The sequence below is a fragment of the Micropterus salmoides genome, unplaced genomic scaffold (assembly GCF_014851395.1).
Source record: "Micropterus salmoides isolate LMB-PRFRI ecotype aquatic unplaced genomic scaffold, ASM1485139v1 Ms_hic_scaffold_3, whole genome shotgun sequence".
NCBI lineage: Eukaryota > Metazoa > Chordata > Actinopteri > Centrarchiformes > Centrarchidae > Micropterus > Micropterus salmoides.
In genome coordinates, this window is record NW_024042261.1 from 20731250 (window position 1) to 20753175 (window position 21926).

The 21926-nt window shown below is 38.9% G+C and overlaps 1 long non-coding RNA gene across 1 annotated transcript; it reads right to left on the reverse strand.

The window, feature by feature from the left end:
• Window positions 1–490: 490 nt before the first annotated feature.
• LOC119882668 lies at window positions 491–19550 on the reverse strand. The gene is made up of 2 exons (XR_005440534.1): window positions 19317–19550; window positions 491–544 (listed from the first exon to the last, which is right to left on the reverse strand). It is a non-coding gene; the product is annotated as an uncharacterized LOC119882668 (long non-coding RNA).
• Between the last annotated feature and the right edge of the window lie 2376 nt (window positions 19551–21926).

Genomic DNA, 21926 nt, shown 5'->3' on the forward strand with positions numbered 1-21926 from the left:
AACCGTACATGTCATTTTTTAACTTTTACTTTACTTTTTAACTCACTCTGTTTACTTTTTGTTTGCCCTCCAGCATGTGTGTCACCTCTGATTGACACTCTTAATAGTTTCTCTGAAGTTCTACAATTTCTCGAAACTCCAATCGTTTCCCCCTCCTTCCATTTCCCGTCCCATTTTTCCAGAGCACCAGCGCTCTTCCTTCTCACCCGGAAATGGGGCCAGGTTGAAGAAAGGCAGGAGAATGAGGGGGCAGGGATAAACGGGAAGCCACAGTCGGAAAATGAAACAAATGAAACAAAATGTTCTGAACTGACGCTGAAGCAACTGCCAGGAAATGAGCTGGGGCCACGGCATGAAAATGCCCCTAAAGTTTATAAACTGCCCTGAACATAAGCTAGGTGAAAAACATTTTAAATTATACATCAACAGTGTCATTATTGTCACATTAAAGAGGGAGCTTTTTAAGTTTTAGAAACAGATTTTCTTTTTAAATGTTCTCATGAATGCTCAAATGTAATACTCACCTTCAGCTTAAAACTCTGATCTGTGAAAGAACAGTGAAGGAGACAAAGAGAGGTTAAAAAAAAATACGCTGAATTTTGGTGGGCTATTCTAAAGAACATCAGTTTATAAATGCAAAATAGTAATCTTTGAGTTTATCCAGATTCTTGCAATAGTTCAACACATAATTTTGACCCATCTCCAATATATTAATAATACGACATCTCATAGAATGCTAGAAATATACAAATATGTAAAAACAAAATCCAAAAGATGAGTTTACTCAAATTCTCGAAGAGAGAATAAATGGTTTAATGAAAGTAAGACAAGAATTTTGCTGAATTTAATTTAAAAGGTGCAATTAAAACTGTGATTAAAGTTGGACTGCTCTGGTTTAATGTTCCTTTATGTGCGTAGAAGACGCACTTGATACAAAGCATGATGGCCACTGATACAACAAATTATCCAGTTTGTGCTCTGGGGGTGAAATCAGCACAATAATTAATGCAACCTACTGTATGTAACTCAAGCAAAAGTAGACTTCTATTAAAATATTTCAAAGTGACCTTTGGATTCTTTGTCATGTTGTTTTATTAGCAGTAGTATGAATATTTGGAGTTTAACGATCATCACTTTCTACGTCATTGCACGGTCTGCTTCTTTGAGGTTATGCCACTATCTTCTCTTATCCCTCAGTCCTGCATGCCAGACTCGGCTGATAACACCCCCATGTCTCTAACCCTTATTCTCTCATATTGGCCCCACCTTTCTATCTGCATGCTATGAAAGTATTCTGCCCTATGCTTTCTCTGTAACTGTTTTTCACCCCTGACTGTTTCTTTAAAAGGAAAAGTATGTTCCTGGCTGCAACGCAGGAACAACGCACACACAGAAAGAGGGAGAGATGGGGACGAAGGAAGAGGGGAGTTTCACAGATGTGTCTTGGCTTGTAGTAATACGCAAAAACTGACACAGTGCCTGAATTTCTATCCATTCAAAACATTTTTTTGTCTTTTTATTTCCTGTGTCGATTGAGCTCAATTTTGCTGTCTTGACAGTCACAAGTTAGCAATTCAGACCCTGTTGTTGTTCAGTACAGCTATTGTGGATTAGTTATACTTTCATGTATGTATTGTTGTAGAAAATATATGACAGACTGCCTGTATTTCATGTAACAGTTCAACCAGGAGCAACAAGCAAGATATAAACTTAATTAGTTTAAGTTTAAGAGAGGGTAATCTGTCTGGCATCAACCATGACACTGACTCAGACATTTTACAATTTATGACAGGTGAAAGTCCAGGTGAGATTATGACTGTGACCTCAGCCAGTAGAGGACACTAGTGGTGATAGTGAGTGGGAAGAATGTTGTGAATATACATTATATGATGGTAAAAATATAGAGCATTCATCGGGTATTTGGCAGCTACGTTATGATCGTTTTGGCAGTGGCTTTGGTAAAAATGTGAAGCAAAATGGCTAAATATTGAACATGAAATTATGGATTGGTTACACTTAACAAAGTTTGAGTGTATTTTTTCTTGAGCAGGTTCAATAGAATGGCATAACAATGTTTAGGGTGGCACACTGTGATGTACATGTACACTTTTTTAGTATTATGACAAAATCAAATGTGAATAGAAAGTCTAAATAAATCAGCCACTAACACAGGGCAACCTGAGAGGGAGAACAGAGAGACTGAAACTCTGTCCAGTCCCTCAGCTCTCTTCCGCTCTCTCACATACACTTTGTATTTCCCACTACACCACTATTGACACACACAGGCACAAGTATACACACACACATCCACACAAATACATAGGACCTCAGTTGTATATCACACACAACCTCTCCCTCACACACACCCACACTCACACACTACTCACTACTCACAGTTGAAAGACTCTTGTAAAGTGTGTGAAACAGTATGAGGGTGGGAAGCTAGTGTGTGTATGTGTGTGTGTGTGTGTGTGTGTGTGTGTACGTCTGTTTCAATGGTAAAAACACAAGATCATGTTCATATGTCAGATTCCAAATCCTCTTTGCAAATCAGAATGGAGGAAACCACACATTGGGGGACGTTACTGTGCACCAACAGCTGTCCTCAAAGAAATGTCTACATTTCTAAGAACTCATATTTAAGTGATGTCTTGTAGTATTCATGTGGCTTTACAGGCCTTAAATGTGGCTTACTAACACTGGCAATTGTTGCAGACTAGCTGAACAATAATTCACCCATTGTTGTTCTTTATGGCCCATTATATTGTCCATGCTGGTGTGATTCAGCCGGTTCTTTGCTAATAATACCAGACAGTGTCAACGCTGAGCTAATGCTACAGTGTGTTTTATAACATCAGTATGAGACAGTGTTATTGTAAATAGACTTATCAAACTCTGGTTATTGCATTAAGTGCAAAAGCTGTCATGTGAATCAACATTTATAATGATTAAAATGCAAACAGACTTGCTCCATATCCTTGTAATTTAATTCGACAATGTATTCAAACAGTAGTCAGTTGGCATGTTCTTGAAAACATGATGAACAGGTTTGACAGGTCACAGCTTTCAGGTGACGGTGTAACTTTTCTGTTATTTGATGTTTGCCTTTACGCCTCTAAGTCAGAATCCTGCCCAGATGTTACAATACCGTAGTGCAGCTGAACTTTGGTTGGTTGAGTAGAGCCGTTCATGACAGGGCTGGGGTGTGGTCGGATGAAGGTTGTCTCTTCTCCTATCTCTGCATGTTTGTAGAGAACCTGGTGCCTGATTCTGGGTCAAGGCTTGTACGTAGCAGAGCAGCCCCAGCACTGCGATCTACTGAAAGTCATCCCTTGATGGGGCGGCTGTGGCTTAGAGGTAGAGCGCAGTGCCCACTGATCAGAAGATTGGCAGTTTGATCCCCAGCCCGCATTGTGAAGTGTCCTTGGGCAAGATACTGAACAGTAAATGTGCCATCGATGTGTGAGTGTGTTAATGATGAGTTGGCACCTTGCATGGAAGCCTCTGCCGTCAGTGTACAAATGTTTGTGAATGTGTATCAATGGGACCTGTCAACATTTAAAAACAAGGGAAATTTTAACCTTTTTGGAAGGTGGGCTTCTCTATCCCTCTTACGTTAATCCATCCTTGAATCCTCACACCGATGTTCTTATTCTTCGACTGCTCTTCTTCTTCTTCGACTGGTAGGTGCCGTTTGAGTGAATGACTTCCAGTCAGTAGATGCTGCAGCTAATGTTCCACATACTGTATGTAGCAAATGTAGCAAACATACAACATGCCCAGCAGGTTTTTTAGGGGGTGCTAAAAAGGTTAAAAATAGGGAGATTTCCACAACGGGAGGACAGCAGGAGACAATGGTAAAATATGGGAGAATTCCGGGAAAAAAAGGAGGGATGACAGGTATGCGTGAATGTGACATGTATTGTAAAAACCTTTGAGTGGTCAGAAGTACAGATCTTTTACCATTATCATTCGATATATGTTCGATTTCTGACTTCTAGTTGGCTTCTAATGTGCATAAGTACATACAGTCAATCAGATTGTTTTTTCTTAAGAGCTCTGCTTTTTATGACAAGTGCTGAATTATCCATCTGGTCTCATGGTTTTGTTATGGAGCTCTAAGAGCTGTGCAAGCAAACTGCATTTGTCGAGAAAGGGGAGCAAAATGTGGCCAACAGCCCAATCTGACAAACTTTTCTTTTTATTAACGATCCCTGGACTAAATCCAGGTCTTTATTCCTCTTCTATGGGCTGTCTTCAATCTTTCATCAAGGCGTTAAAAGTGCCAACACCATCCTTGTGACGTTAACTGGGTCAAAATGACTTCACCACCCTCACACATGCTGTAATTTACGAAAATCTGCTACTCACTCACACACACACGCCTCATAAAAGGAAAAAAATAATTTTTACAGTGAGAGTGCTGCTGATCACTGATGTGTTTCAGGGAGGTAACCCAGGAGAGTTGAGGCATGAACTACCCAGAGAATGCAAAAAACCAAAGATAATGTCTGTGTTTTATGGGTGGTAGAGAAAACAGTGTGGGTCCTAGCTCTACCTGACATTAAAACCACATGCTACACTACATTGAGATACCACAAATGTGTTACTGTGCATCTGTCTTTGCATGTACGTGTTTTTGTGTTTGTGAAACCTGGAGACAAGATCTAGGGTGTGGCCTGACATTGCTTAAGTTTGAGAAAGGCGAGGTCTCATGACATCAGCAGGTGAAACCTGTTTTCAGTTTGTGGCAGGAAATGATGCAGGCAGCGTGTGTGTGGGTACAGCGAGGAAACAATCCTTTTATCCCCAGTGCTGGTGTGTGTTAGAACATTGAAGCAAACACTCATCACATGCCGTGTTTGAAGGTATACACAGCCAGAAAAAAAAAACAAAAAAACGTGGCTCTTGATTCAGAATGAACTTTAGGTCTTGATAATGTGTCACTTCCTCTTTACAGACTGCAACAGGGTGGTATGAGTGTTTTGACTGTCAGTTAAATTAGTGGTTGGGCAGACCTTATTATATAATGGACTCAGTGACTTGTTTATGTGACAGACATACACACAGGTCTATGCTGTGTGAGTGAGTGAGAGATTAGACTAAAGGAGGCAGAGAGATGAAGACAGAACCCCCCTCTGACACACACACACACACACACACACACACACACACACACACACACACACACACACACACACACACACACACACACACACACACACACACACGTTTGGTGAGGCAGTGAGGAATGTGTGCTATGTGGGTTTGAGCAGAGCTGACGGCACAGCATGAGGACGGCAGCTGGGACCCTTCATGCTGGTGCTTGACAAGCTTGAAGGAATGTGCTATTTATCAGAACTGTCAATGTAAGGTCAATGTTGAACTTATCTGATTTTGAAGAGCCAGAAACCGTCAAAGAACAAGATATTGCTGAGGGTGAAAAAGCCATTTGTCAACTTATATTCAAGATTAGATTAGTATGACATTCCTACAACGGGAATAGTGGAGGAAGTTGTATTCAGATACTTTACTTAAGTAAAAGCACCAATACATCAATGTAAACAAAGTTAAAGTCCTGCATTCAAGATCCTACTGTAATAAGTACATAATTGTATTATATTGTCATCATACTCAGGTATCAAAATAAGTAAGTACTGGTTCTGCAGTAAAGTGTCCCATGTGATTGATATATTATTATATATGACATTACTTTTTAATAAAATAAATAAATAAAATAATTTGTTCTTGTGAAGTTGGAGGTTAGGCCTATTTATTCCCATGTTCTGAACAATGAAACTTGTGTGATGTTACAATCTGTTGAAATAAATTAACAGAATGATCAGTCTCCTAGCTGTTTTTTCCGACACTTTCAGAATCATTACTACTTGTCGTTCGGAGGCATATTGCTTCGTGCCCCTTGTAAAATTTTTATTTTATAGGCTCATTATTATGGTTTTGTATTCCTCTGTAATGTAGCACAATGTTATCAATGTTATTTTTTTCTCGGCCCTGGAACTGGGCCCTAAAAACCTAAAATTACATATATTTAAATTATTAAATTAACATCATAAACGTGCTGACGACTGCTAGTCAACTAGAGAAATCTTTAGTCGGGGGCACCCACTTTGTATACAGTTGGGTAGTTTAGTCCAGGGGTTCCCATCCTCTGGGTTTATTTTTTATGAGCTGACCACATGTTTTTCAATGTAAAATCTTTACCTGTAATCACTTAGCCCTTGTGTCATGAAATCTTTTTCATTTCCCTTGATGTCTGATTGTTCAAGCTCCCCTGTCACAAAGACTGGCACCCTGGTATCAGCAGCAGAATCCAACAATAAGAGACAGACACTATTGCAACAATAGTTGGGCATAAAAATAACTTTGTTTGCTTTATTGTCACTGCCAGTTCTTGTCCTTGAGAGATTGTTTCAGTGTTTGTTTTCACTCTGTTCTCCCTTTTCAGCTGGAAACCCTAGGACATTCAACAGTCAACAGTAGTGTTTTGGTCCATCAGGCTGTATTGACAAGCAGATCAGTATATCTTGTTATTTTCTTTACTGCAGCTGACATTGTTTCCACTCACTAAAAAGGACAATCTGTTTGGCAATTTAATAAAAATACATGGGAGTAGATTAGAAAGATTTTCATTCTCAAATGGAAATGTTTGAGAATCCTCTATGATCACACTAATCTGTGACGTGAAAAAATTATTTTTTTGACCACAAAGTCGTTCCCGAAACGTCAGTGACAGGAATTAAGGCTTCGTCATGATGTCATAAGCACACAAATGCTAGAACTGCATGATTCACAGGAATAAGTGGGTGAGTATGTGAGTACGTACAGTGTGTGACTAAAACACACACTAACTGTGTTGAAAACATGCAGGATTGTGCCCATATTGTAAAGGCTTATTAAAGGCTTCGAGTGACCCATCACTTTCCTGTGAGCTTAAACGACCATGCCTGAGCCACTTTGAATGATCTGTTGACAAATTGCTGCTGATCTGTCTTGTGTCTGATATTGAATGACAATGAACATTACCATAACTTATCCTACCTAAATGGTTAAAAATATGCTAGAAATGATTTTGGTGTCTTTTCCATTGGAAGAAACATTGGTCCGATAGCAGTGAGTTTTCAGAAATAGAGCGGAAGCATTATATACGTAATGAACAGGGCCTTTTATTCTCATTACATTTAACATGATAGTCATACTACCTTCCCTGCTTCGGCCCTCATTTCCTCTTAGTGTATTGGAAACATTCAGAATCAGCTCAGAGTTTGGATGAATTTTCACTTACATTCAGGTCTGTTGACCTATTAGTATTTGAAAGTTACTGTTTTGCATTGTATATTTGAATATTACTGATGTGTGATGTAATAGCCATATTTAGAAACTTTTAACTTAAGGAACTTAGGAATGCAGAAGCAACATTCTCACCTGCTCTACATTTCAAGATAAGATTATGCAAAAGCTGTTTAAGTGCTAACTGTGATGAAGGAAGGAGGGGAAAAAGGAATGATATAGGTTACAAGAGAAAATGTGTGTGAGCATCAACCATCTAGTAATATTACTACTGTAGTACCCTTCACTAAAATAAACTAAACTAAACTCTACTGAATTGTACTGTTGTATACTAAACTAAACTATACTGCACTGTACTGCACTGTACTGTGCTATACTAATCTACCTCACCAAACTAAACTGTACTGTACTTTTATAGTATACTATAATAGTATAATAATATATACTAATGTAAATGTCAAGGTCCTAGGTTGAAAAAAATATACCCACTGGTGATTTACATATACTATACACATAAAACACATATATGCATATACAGGTGAAACTCGAAAAATTAGCATATCGTGCAAAAGTTCATTTATTTCAGTAATTCAACTTAAAAGGTGAAACTAATATATTATATAGACTCATTACATGCAAAGTGAGATATTTCAAGCCTTTATTTGATATAATTTTGATGAGTATTGGGTACAGCTTATGAAAACCCCAAATTCAAAATCTCAGAAAATTTGAATATTGTGAAAATGTTCAGTATTGTAGGCTCAAAATGTCACACTAATCAGCTAATTAATCCAAAACACCTGCAAAGGGTTCCTGAGCCTTTAATTGGTCTCTCAGTCTGGTTCAGTGGAATTCACAATCATGGGGAAAACTGCTGACCTGACAGTTGTGCAGAAAACCAGCATTGACACCCTCCACAAGGAGGGAAAGCCTCAAAAGGTAATTGCAAAAGATATATAATATAAAGTTAAGTGGAAGGGAAAAGTGTGGGAGAAAAAGGTGCACAAGCAGCAGAGATGACCGTAGCCTGGAGAGGATTGTCAGGAAAAGGCCATTCAAATGTGTCGGGGAGCTTCACAAGGAGTGGACTGAGGCTGGAGTTACTGCATCAAGAGCCACTACACACAGACAGATCCTGGACATGGGCTTCAAATGTCGTATTCCTCTTGTCAAGACGCTCCTGAACAACAAACAACATCAGAAGTGTCTTACCTGGGCTAAAGAAAAAAAGAACTGATCTGTTTCTCAGTGGTCCAAAGTCCTCCTTTCTGATGAGAGCAAATTTTGCATCTCATTTGGAAACCAAGGTCCCAGAGTCTGGAGGAAGAATGGAGAGGCACAAAATCCAAGATGCTTGAAGTCCAGTGGGAAGTTTCCACAGTCTGTGTTGGTTTGGGGAGCCATGTCATCTGCTGGTGTTGGTCCACTGTGCTTGATTAAGTCCAGAGCCAGCGCAGCCGTCTACCAGGACATTTTAGAGCACTTTATGCTTCCTTCAGCAGACGAGCTTTATGGAGATGCTGACTTCATTTTCCAGCAGGACTTGGGACCTGCCCACACTGCCAAAAGTACCAAAACCTGGTTCAGTGACCATGTGATTACTGTGCTTGATTGGCCAGCAAACTCGCCTGACCAGAACCCCATAGAGAATCTATGGGGCATTGCCAAGAGTAAGATGAAAGACATGAGACCGAACAATGCAGAAGAGCTGAAGGCCTCTATTGAAGCATCCTGGTCTTCCATAACACCTCAGCAGTGCCACAGGCTGATACCATCCATGCCACGCCGCATTGAGGCAGTAATTCATGCAAAAGGGGCCCAAACCAAGTACTGAGTACATATACATGATTATACTTTTCAGAGGGCTGACATTTCTGTATTTAAAATGCTTTTTTTTTTTATTGATTTCATGTAATATTCTAATTTTCTGAGATTTTGAATTTGGGGTTTTCATAAGCTGTATGCAATAATCATCGAAATTATATCAAATAAAGGCTTGAAATATCTCACTTTGCATGTAATGAGTCTATATAATATATTAGTTTCACCTTTTAAGTTGAATTACTGAAATAAATGAACTTTTGCACGATATGCAAATTTCTCGAGTTTCACCTGTACTGTAAGAGCAGGTTCACAAAAAAAGAACAAGCAATGCCTAAGTTTGTTTATTATATTTATTAATTTAGCTGACGTTTTTATCCAAAGCAACTTACAATTCAGGTCACACGCCTCTGGAGCAACTAGGGGTTAAGTGTCTTGCTCAGGGACACAATGGTGGATGGGTCACAGTGGGGATCGAACCCTGGTCTCTCACACCAAAGGCAGGCGTCTTATCCATTGTGCCATCCCCACCCATGTTCAATAGCTACTTTTATAGCAAATATGTTCATAGCAATCAAATTATAAAACTTAATGCATGTTACTGTCTGTCTATAAACCGGAAATGTGTGTGGCCTGCTAAATGGGTGATGACTTGTAACTTTTGTACATGCTGGATAGAAGCTTTTTTGGGCCTCTGAGACAATGTTCAGTGATTATGACATAATGAGCTGAGATTTCCTGCTCAGCGTGTTTTTGTTTTATCAGAACAACAACATGCCATCTTAGAATAGACGTACTATATAGTTAGCTACTTTACTTCAGTTTGAAATCAGTACAAGAAACCAGGAAATTACAGAGAAGTTTCCAGCCATGATAATACACTTTGTTTCCCACCACTGTTAATTTCCCCCCGTTGTTGTGATGCTACAGAGAGCCGGCGTGCATATTCTGCAGTGTCAAACCACAGTGACACAAGCTCACATGATGAGTGTAGGTATAATCAAAGAACTAACTACAGTGACTCATGACCACAATCTCTTGATTTGAATGTGCATCACATGAGACTGTATAGCTTGCCACGTATTGTACCAGTTACTGTATATGTGTTTCATGAAATAATAGTATGTCATTACCGCTTATAGTGTCATATTTCTGCATTTACCGTTCCTCCTGCGCCATGGTTTTAGAAAGTCTTTGCTAAGGGACAAATCATGAGACAAAAACCACAGTTTAGGTAAACACCACTTTAAAACAATGAAACATAGAGTAACAATGGGTATAGGTGTTTGCCCTCTTCCCAACCTCTGAACTATGAGAATCCAAAGTCAACATTTGAAAGTCTTGTGGCTGCTAAGTGTCGATTTATTTGCACAGTACTACAGCCAGTAGAAGTATGGCTGAATATGTAACTCAAGGCAATGTGTCCTTAATGTGATACTATGAAATATGAAATTTTTAGAAACAGAAACATTTCTTTTTCTTTTACATATAAAAATTAAATTAATAATAATAAAAAAAGAAACTCTTAGTTCAATACACTCAGAGGTTTTGCTATCATCCTACATCCTAGTCTGGTATGACTTGTAACTTATGATGTTAGCAGACTTTAGATATTACTGTTTTACGGACAGTAGTGAGTCAGTTTTCTGACTTTATGTTCTATGTTTGCTACTGTCTCACGGTTTTCCATTTACCATTATGCTATAAATGTCACTTGTGGCCAGAATGATTGCTGTTAGCAAAATAACAGAATAAATTACAGAAAAAGCCTTGGAGATTTAAAACTCTCTCTATGCAGCTTGCGCCCCAGACCGTATTGCTATGTGCATCCTACATTAGAGCTTGACCTCACAAAGGAAAAATCTTGGACCTAGGTCAAAGTAATACTGAACTCCATGTGTACTGAATGCATGGGAGAGAAAAGCTAATATTATAATATTAGTAATATTATAATACTAATATTTTTAGTGTAAGAGAAAATGGACAAGATTCCTCCTCTTTTATCCTTTTCAAAATACAATGAAACACAATTAATAAATACAAATATTTATAATCTCTCAACTTTACTGCACTTATTCTCTTGTATGTATGTAACCCTCCACCTACCAGATTCGAGTGAAAGCCAGTCACCTCAAACTTGTTTTTGTAAGCATGTTTAGAAACCATTTAAAAGGCATTTTCAAGGCTGTCCAGGCTGAAATGTAGCAAAGCAGCAGCAAGAACTCAGGGGGTTCAAAATCTATCCAATCCCTCTTTAAATATACTGTATGCTGCAGGCTCTTAAAATTAAACTGATGTTAGAGAACATCATCAACATCTTATCGATTAGAAATAAACCTACTGAGCTAAGATATTTTCATTTGAACTAGATTTACCCCCGAGAGTTGCTCTGCACGTCATACACGTGTCAGTGCAGCAGAGCTGACTGTCACCTGACAGGGCAAGCTTGGGCTTTCGTGCATACACACCTTAATAGGGGCGTTAACAGTGAGGTCATCTGGTAGAAGAGCAGAGAGAAGAAGCACACACTGACTTGGCTCAAAATGAATACACCTTAATGTGTCACAAGAGGAAATAAAGAAGTCGGTATGTTGTTTGTGTACATGCATGTATCGTGAATCACTGCTCTAAATGTCCTACACTGATGAGATCACCGACTCAGTACCACATGACTTAACAGAGATGGAAAAGCTGACAGGGCATCTTTTCTTCCTTGGATTACTGGCACTACAATGTACAGTAATGTCAATTCATGATGAATTAACGTGTGATCTTGTATAAACGCCCAACTCTTGCACAGCAATCTAACCATCTATGTGATATGATTACTGTGGCCAGTGAAGTTATCTGATACTTTGTTAGTATTTGGTCATGTATTTTTGTGTTCTGTTCAGTTTGAAGATCCATCATTGACCACCCAGTTTGTTCACTTTTTTCTAAGATAAAAGATCTCTTCAGAACGTAACAGTCAGTGAACTCACCGCTGTACACACTGTCATGAATTCAGTGCTGATTTGGACTGTCTTCAGTTCAGTAGTAGATTCAGTCTGTTGCTAGTCCAAGCTGGCAGTACAAAGCCCAGCCGATATAAACAGTGTTTTTTTCTAAAGCTTGACTACAATAGTTCCCACTTAACCACATGTTTATTATTGTCATCAACCTTCACTAAGTGCTTATTTTAACCCAAATCAGGATCCTCTCCTTAACCTAACCAGGTCGTTTTTGTGCCTATGTCTAACCAAACCTTAACTATATAACTATATATAATAAAACTGATTTTATTTTTCAACAGTGATCTGTAGTTCCTTTATATGGCACATACAAATGATGTTGGCCTGTCGTTTGGGGCATCAGAAACCTCCTCTACGTGTAGATCTAGATGCCATGGACAAATACCCTGTTTTGTTGTTTAATTTGGACAACTTGTGGGGTGAACACCTCTAATACTTTCAGGGTTAGTGTTGTTTCTCATCTAATTGCATTGTGCGCTCTCTAAAAAATCTTCAGACATATTTATAAATTTATAGTGATAATCTGTATTGTAATGCAAATGCAACGATGCAAGCTCTAATACTGTTTCTGTATGAACCTCGATTAACTCCAGTCATACCAATAGTATGCTGTCATTCTACATATTTAATTTAATTTCTGTGAGCACCAGAACAGTATGCCATCAGTAGTAGAAAGCATTAGCTAATGAAACAAAACTGCTGTGTATTAAATGTCCTTAACTGCGTCAAAGGATCAGCCACGTGCCTCTCAGCCTTTGGCCTGTCAGAGACGTGTTAAGGAAACTACTGCTTATGGAAATTTTGTCGAGTACAAGCTTCCTCATGTCATTTATGCTTATATATATAAATAGCTCAGTTCATCAAAAGTGTGTGAGTGTGAATGCGTGTTTATGTACTGTTTCTGCAAAGCCCTGTCTTATAATCACATTGCAGAACTATTTTATTGGAAGCATTGTTAAAGGTTGACTTCCTCTTGGTTCTGTTCATTTTTAGCTGCTGGTCAGGGTCACGCTGTGTGTAGGTGTGTGTTAGTGTTATGTGTACACACACATCACACACACACACACACATCAGATAGGCCTAATTGGGAGAAAGGACAATAACAATACTGTAGACAACAGTTTCTTCGGCATGTAATATGTTCTAATATGATTTTCACATGTTGTTTTTGGTTGTAAGTTTATGTATGTTGATCTAACAATGATAAAACAGGATGTGTGCATACTCTTCGCACAAACTGATCTTGGAGACAGGATTTTTATCCTGGCCAGTCAGACCCAAAGTAACCATTGACAATGGCAGGAATTTACAAGAAATATTTAACAGCAGTAACAAAGGATAGCATTTACCAGATCTGAAATCAAAGTCAATTTGTCAGCTTTTTTTCATATAGTGTAGTGTTTTGCATTTCACATTTGTTTTACACCTTTATGCATTTAAATGATGTTCTTGTGAAACTACTATCCAAGCAAATTATGTCCCAGGGGATAAATACAGTACTGCCAAGTTCCTTTAACAGGCTGACACATTGAAGTTAATGATTTGTTGAAAGTCTGGCCAAAAACTGATTCACATACTGTAGAACCGGAAACTGCTGCTGCACTTAACAAGCACGTAGCACTTCTGGCTACATCCTAGTGAGTGATAACCAAAGGTCCCAACTCCAGAGTGTGATAAGTGACATCAGCTTTTTTTCAGAGAAAAAGGGACAGCTCCCAAAATGGAGGGTCTTTTTAGTTAATGAATGGATTTGCTGGTTAACAACAGTATGGTGGGGAAAGTGTATATGTGTGCACATATTGTCTGTTTTCAAAGTTTTTTACGGCAACAACTTTCCACTATTCTTTCCCGTAAAGGTCAGGCCTTTAAGTGGATGCTGTTATTTTAAGCGTTAGTATAATTTAATAAAAATTTAGATGGTGGAGCTTGGCCCTGGGTATACAAAGACAAATCAGGACTTTTAGCATATTTTCTCTTTGGGACCAAGACGCTGCCGACACAGTCATACTTTCTTTTTAAGTCTGGGTGCCTGTGTGGCCATGTGGTTACACGTGGTTCTGTGTTTCACTATGTCAGCTGATATCATATATGTTGGTCTGTTTGTCTGAGTTCATGTAAGTCCATGTATGATTTTTTTTAATCTTTCTGTCACTTGACCAAACAATTGTGTATATGTGTTTTATGCTCCTGGCTGATAGTGTATATGTGTATGTCTATCTCAGATGGTGTTATGTGCATACTGTATACTGTCTGTTCTTGTGCAGTAAATTTTGGCTGACGTCAAAGTGTCTCTACTGACTAAGTGTGTATGTGTGTGTGCATCATGAGTGGGTGAAGTTCACAACTTTATTGTTTCATTCCATCCATATCAAAGTGCTTTATGATCCCAAAAGCCAGACAGAGGGCTCACAATGCCTGAATCATTTCATAATTTATGACAATTAGTCTGGAGAGTCATTTTAACCCACATACATTCTTATAGGCTATTGTGTTAACAGAAATCTAGCTAAAATTTAAAATCGTTTAGTTTATAGCATTGGTTTTGATTAATCCCACTGTATGTTGCAGTGAATAGGGACAGTTGTATGAGAATGAATAGTTAATTATATTCTGGAAGCAGTGATGGCTGTTGATTATTTACCAGGATGAGGTCAATGCTTACACACAGATGCAATGTTGTCTCTCTGACTTAGTGTATGGCAAATAGCCAAAGTGCAACTCAGCTAGTCACTCCTTTGTTTTCCCAGTTCATTTTGGGGCACAATTTAATACAAATTTTTATTCTGCAAAACTCGTCAATGAAACATATGTAGGTGTGTTAAGGAGTAGGTTGTTAGTGTTGCACAGCAAGTAAGGCCCCCTGTAAGAAATACAATCTACGACAGTTTCTGTAATTTCATACTGTAGCCACGTATTAATTGTTAGATTTATATTGAAACACAAGCGTAGTATCTGCTCATTTTAAATATATTGAAGTAACTTAAAGTGTAATGTTACTGACTCTGAGTGAAGCTGATAAAAGGCACTGTACACATGTCACAACGAATGTGAGTAGCCACAGAATAGTCTATATCATGGCAACACAAAAATTTTAATGAGATTTTAGACAAGAACCCAGATCTGTACTGTGCAAAAACACAGCAAAGACATTTTAAAAGAAAAAAATATTTGTATATATAACGCCTAAAGGCTTGCACCAATGAATGAGTTTCAATTTGACAATGTTTAAGCAGGAGGACCATCTCGTTAGTTGGCCATGTAGATCGTCAGTGAATTTTCATGGTTTTTCAAGACTTTGTAGATTCCTGTGAGCGTTTCTTATGTGTGGCATGAGTTTTCATGTTGATGTCGCAGACAGTCATATTTGTAAAGAATTTCAACAGAGTGCAGACAGTGTGACTCAGTTGTTTCACTATGTATAGTCTCATATTCAAAGCCAAACGGTGACTGCCCATTTCATGACACGTGTAATTACTGGTTCAAGAAGTGCCTGTACAGTAAATCCTTTCGTGTGTGTGATACTTGTGATGTATTCTGTCCTTAACTGTTAAAAGACATGTTTTAGTTTCCGATTTTTTTTTTTTACCTGCAGCAAACACACCTCAGAAACATCTGTTTTTTTATTTGTTCAGTGGAGCTTCTTCCTCGTGCTGTAAACGCCAATCTGCTGTTTAAAGAGGAATGTTATATTGAGAATATTAAATATTATTTATTACTTAGGATGATGTCTCTGTATAGTGACGCAGATGTATTTTTGGCTTTTAACAAGTCTGTAGGTTTTAAGAGGAGACTCCTACACTACTGATTCACGTAGAGACACATATAAATGCATTCACTTCCATTCAGAATATAATTGTTTCAGTTACACGTATAGGAGTAATATCGTATAACTGTCATTGTTCGCTTAGTGTGGGCTCATTTACTCAGGGTAAACCCCCAAACGACCCTCTTTGAATCCATCAGTTAGACATTATAAACACATTCATCCATCTACTTAGAAAGCCTGTGGTTTAACAGGAGCAGCCACGTGTGACTCTAGAGTTGTGTCAGGGAGTTGCAGGTGGTTTTCCACAGTTTACATACACCAAACCAGAAAAAAAAAGACAGACCCTGACCCTGCGGAAGAAGTGGGCCCTTCCTTTCCATCGGCCATTTCCACTCTAACTGTGCATGTAAACTGTACACCAAGAAAAAGCTTAAAGCGTGATCTAACTGACTCTGAAAATGTGTGATAGAGGTTGTCGTGGGAGGAGCATTGCTAAAAGTGAAAAGGCGTTGGACCACAAGATGCAGCATCAAAACATTTGCAAAAAAAAACCATGACACAATACCTCTCCTGCCCATGGTGAACAAGTGAGGGTGATTGTGGCGGGTTTGTTACCTGGAAAGTTATTAAGGTTTGTACATTGTGATGAACCCTGTTTGCATCAACAACAATAGTCTCAGGGTGTGATGCAAACAACATGAGCTGATGGACCACTCAGGCATGGTTACAACTATAGATCAGCGATGGGGAAATAATGGATTGGGGGCTGCTGGCTCCATTCATACCTGTAAACTGACACCTTATTTCTAGAGCAAACGTTACAGGAAAAGATCAACATTTTGAGAGATATGCTTATCTGCTTTCTTGCCCAGAGTAACATGAGAAGACTCTCATGTCTGTATGCTAAATACAAACCTACCACTAGCAGCTGGCTAACTCAGCTTAGCACAAGAGTGGAAATAAGGGAAACAACAAAACAAAACCAAACAGCCAAGTGCTGTTTCACAGAAGTAATACTGCCAGACTACATGCCCGAACCAGCTGCCCAGCAACCAGTGGAGTCTCCAGGAAGTTAACAAAATAGTTGTTCTAAGTTTTCATCTTCACACCTTGGCTTTTGTACAGAGTTGTAAAGCTCAGTGAAAACACGTCTGAACCTGGACCAACATGAAAACTAACAGTTTACATTTTCTTGTAGTATGGGATAGGCAAAAGTCAAAACCAGGCAGGCAGAGAAGAGCACGCAATCTTACCCAGAAAGGGGTTAGGCTGGGTAGCATAAGTACAGAGGGAAGGCAGTGGGTCATGCAGGCAGAATAAAGCCAGGCAGTTTATATATATATATATACATTTTGTTCTTATTTGTTTTAATCTTTTATTGGATGTGTCATGAGTGTGTATGTAGTCTAAGTCTATGTCTTTAGCTGTTATATGTATTTTATGTATATTTATTGTCTGTAAGGGCAGCTACTACTATGCACTACGCACTTTGAATCCATGACAAATTTCCCCCAGGGGACAATAAAGTGTATTCTATTCTATTCTATTCTATTCTATTCTACAACAAAATGCTGGAGCACAACAGGTGATCTGGCAGGGAATGAATAGAAATAAGCTGGTAAATATACTAGAAGGCTTACGGAGATTGTGGGAACAAACGTGCAGGTAGGTGGGGAGGTCAGGTGATGGGGAAAGGCGGGAAAAGGAGTTACGGTGGGGCAGGAGGGAGTGGCAGGATTTGAAATGTCAGGAAGCGTGTGTCAGGGAAGCAAAGCAGACAGGAGAATGTGAGACTGGGAGTTGGCCGGCATTGTGACAGGATTAAAAAAACAAGATACAATGTGTTAATTACTACACGTTCACACTGCAGGTTTAGTGCCTAATTCCCATTTATTACCCAGATATTTTGTAAATGAGGCCCATATCAGACTCCAGTGTGAAATGGCCACGGCTTGAAAGAGACCCCCATGTGCAAAAGAACAAGACATCATTTGGAAAGTGGCCCAAAATCCGATCTGAGTGACATATGAGCATAAAAAAATCAGATTTGGGTTACTTTGGCTTGCAGTCTAATTGCAGTCTTAATAAGATTTAGAGGAGTTGGTTTTCTTTTAACTTTCGGACAGAGCCTATCTAGCTGTGTCACTGTTTCCAGTCTTTGTACTAAGTTAGCCGGCTGCTGGCTGTACCTTCATATATAGTGTACAGACAAGAAAGCAAAAAAGCATATTTTCCAAAATGTTCCTTTAATATTGAGGCAGACAGACTGTCCATCCATGGCCAAAATGTATCCCCAAAGAAATGAAGCATCCTTTAATAGTGCAAGTATTATCCAGGAATGATTCAAGGAACACTCAGTTGAAATTAATTATAAGTCATTAACTTCACTGTTTTGATGTGAGTCTCTCAAATGCCCTAGAAAACATTGCACACCCATTAACTGTATGAAGCACAAATGTCTGCCTGGTCAGCTTTAACTCCTGGACTTCAGACATCTCTAGTAGAGTCATTGCAACAAGATGCAGCAGCTGCTATCAGGGCCAAAAGTGAAGCAATGAGGTGCCAAACAGGAGTAACTGTTGTTTTTGCTCATCAGTACAGAGAGAAAGAGAGGAGAGGGCGTGTGGGTCGAAGTGTGATTATGTACAGTACATTATGTACCGAGAAGTCTTTTGATTTAATTTGAATAGCATTCTTTCCCCCCACTGGAACCTTCCTCTGCTACGTACCAAGGGGCCTCACTTCCTTTTCTGAAAGCCTTTCCATTTCCTCTCTGTCTGAGGCGGAGCTCTGCTTCAAAAGCAAAACTACTCAGAACATTTTTCTTGCAATGAAAACAGATTTGTGCTTGTGTTTTGGAGCCAGCATACAGGCAGATTTATTGTACCAGATTTTCAGATTCCCTGCTATCAACTGACTAAGCCCATAACCTGTTGTGGGCATCTTTTATAGTGTCACTTATTGTGAGTGTCTGAAAACAAACAGTACACTATGAGGAATTGTTTTTGCTTGTGTTCAGTGAAGACAACTTCTTCAGCCAGACTTCTTTCTGCCCCAGCAACACGTGAACAAAATATTTTAAAACATGTCAGTGTGCCTAAAAGCTGCCAACAGAAGTGGTTCTTGACCTTTTTATTTCAGGCACCGCCTTGTTATTAATAGACTGAAAATGTCACAGGGACTGTAAACTCTCAAGAAACATACACAGCAAGCTGTCAGACATCACACAGAATAAATAAATTAAAATAAAATCATGGTGGTGTGCAAAGTCATGTGAACTAAAGCAGATATACAGAACAAAAAACAGTCTCACTATACGTTGTGAACATAACATTAGTGGAGGAGTGGATCTCTAAAGCAGAAGTACAGAAACTTCTAACATTTTTTGCCATACAAAAATGTTTGCTTACCTGTCTGCTGCTTATCTGTCCGTCTGCTTTTCACCAAGTCGATAACCCTTTTGAAAGAACTCAGTGAATTTTTTAATCATGTATTTCTGCTTTGATTTACTATTCATATATCACCTCTCCAGGACATATTTATGTCAATTCTGGTTGTTGTTCAAAATAATAGGAAATCCTGTATACTGTTAAACAGTACAAACAGTCTGCATTCTTCAGTCGCAATCACTGATATTGCTCCTTCAGACAGCCACACAGTTCCTGACATACCTTAGTTTGTTTTAGCACAGTTGTGCTGTTGCAGCACAAATGATGGGCATTATGAGCTTTTACACATATGAATAGCTTTCATATTTTGGAAATATGTGCATTCTTTACATTTTGTATCTTCCTTCCTTTCTATTAGGTTAATGTCTGTTTTACTAATGTGGTGCTGCCACCTGCTGCTCAAAGTGAGTAGAACAGAGTCAGAGGCAGTTTTAAAATCCTGCTGGATTGTACTGTCTGTAAAGTGAGTCTCACTGGATTGCTCATGTAGGTCACACTACACACACCACACTAACAGAAATTTCAGAATTTTTTCTTTTCTAAATGATGCCTATTGTCTCTATTGAGACCCTAGCTTCCAAACTTGATAACGTTGAAAGAAGCTCAAATCAAAATGCAGAAATGAACAGTACTGGACTAACAAACAATCTGCACACGGTATGGAAATTCAATCAGTTACTGTATACTAGTGGGAGTTGACAGTTTTCAGGGCACTTTGGATTATAGTATGTTTGAGTTGCAGATGAAGGTCAATCTGTCTGATCCAGAACTGTAAAGAAAAACAGATCAGACCATGAACTGCATGTTCCCTGCTTTTGATTTAAAAATGTAAATAAAATACTTTCTGACCATTAGCCTGTTTTGTTGGGTTTATTTTTATATTAGCCTATGTGTCATGGACATGGTGATCCCACTGGCTTCTAAGATGCATCCTGAGTTTAAATGGAGATCTAACAGTCAGGTTTTAACACACAGTCATTAATGTGGCCAAGATTTGGCTTTTCACACCTTACATTCACACTTAGAGTACCGAAGGGGACATGGACAAAAAAACCCTAAAACAGATCGTTTCTCATGCGCACCAGATGGTATCTCACGAGCACTAGATTGTGAGCACTAGATAGCATCTTGTGTGCATTGTTATTTTTTCCTATGTCCCTTAGGGACTCTGTACAGACTTAAAGTAAATAGCCAGTAAATACAAATACATTGTAGTGACATCTTGAGGGCATCTGAGCCAATGATAGAAAAAACAAGCTTCCCACCACATTTATTGCACTCCTTACGTTAGACAACTTGAGTTTTGTTTCTAATACATGTTAATGAACTGACGTTCTGACTCATATATGTCATTATGTCCTGCTTTCTCTACTTGAGGCAGTAAGTCAGTGGACAAAGGTATCATTATTACTCAGGGCCATTTGGGGAAATCAAGCCCTCTTATTTCCTCTGTGACTGAGCCTTGTTCTGCAGCAGAGAGTCGGTACACACACACACACACACACACAAAATTAAGGACTTAGAGACATATTAGACAGTAAGCTAATGCTCTTTAAAGTTCGCCAATATCCAGGAATACACACACTGTGAAACCACAACAGGTTACTGTAAACTGATGGTAGTGTTCAGGTCAGTGGAACCAAATCTCTCTCTCTCTCTCTCTCTCTCTCACACACACACACACACACACACACACAGTCAATGAGCAGCCAGGGAACAACCACTGGGACAATAATGGTTCATTTCTTGCCCAAGCTAGCTGGCAGAACCAGTGCCATTCAAGCAAAGAGGCACAATTTACTGTATGATATTTTTTAAATCAGATTTGCTGTATGTCATAAGCTCATTCACTCCCATATAATTTCAAACATCATTAGGCAACAAACCCACTTCTAATTCAATTGGCAAATGTAATCTATCACTGTAAACCAACAGCTGCCAGTTGTGATTTACAAAGCTGCATCACAACAGTTTCATATAAAAAAGCTTGGAAATGCTAACTAATATGCTCACAATGACAAAGCTAACATACTGATGTTTAGCAGGGATATTTATAACTATGTTCAGTGTCTTAATTAAATGTGTTAGCATTATCACAAAGCATGTCATTTAGGTATTTGGTCATTAGCCAAAGTGTAGTAGTGAATTTATACTGAGACCTGATAGTGGCACTAGAGGAAAAGTCAGAGATGATCAGCAAAGTTCTGGCAATTCATCCCAAGGGGGACATGAATGTCTGAACCAAATGTCATGGCAATCCATCTAATAATTTTATTCCAGTTTGGACCAGTGGTGGACCAACCAACCAAATGACAGACTGACATTGCCCTCACTAGAGCCATGCTGCTAATGCGGCTACAAATATTCTTGGCCTTTACCAGGCAATGTAGACAAGAAGCCTACTCTAAGACTGTAGGAAGGGGTTTCCATAGGGTCAATGAACTTCCCGGTCAGACTCCTCCTTGGACAAAAACACATTTGGCTCATTTATGAATAAATACTGTACTACCAAATACTGTCATGACTCAATACAAATATCACAACACTCTGGAATAGTCCCTTTAGCCAGCA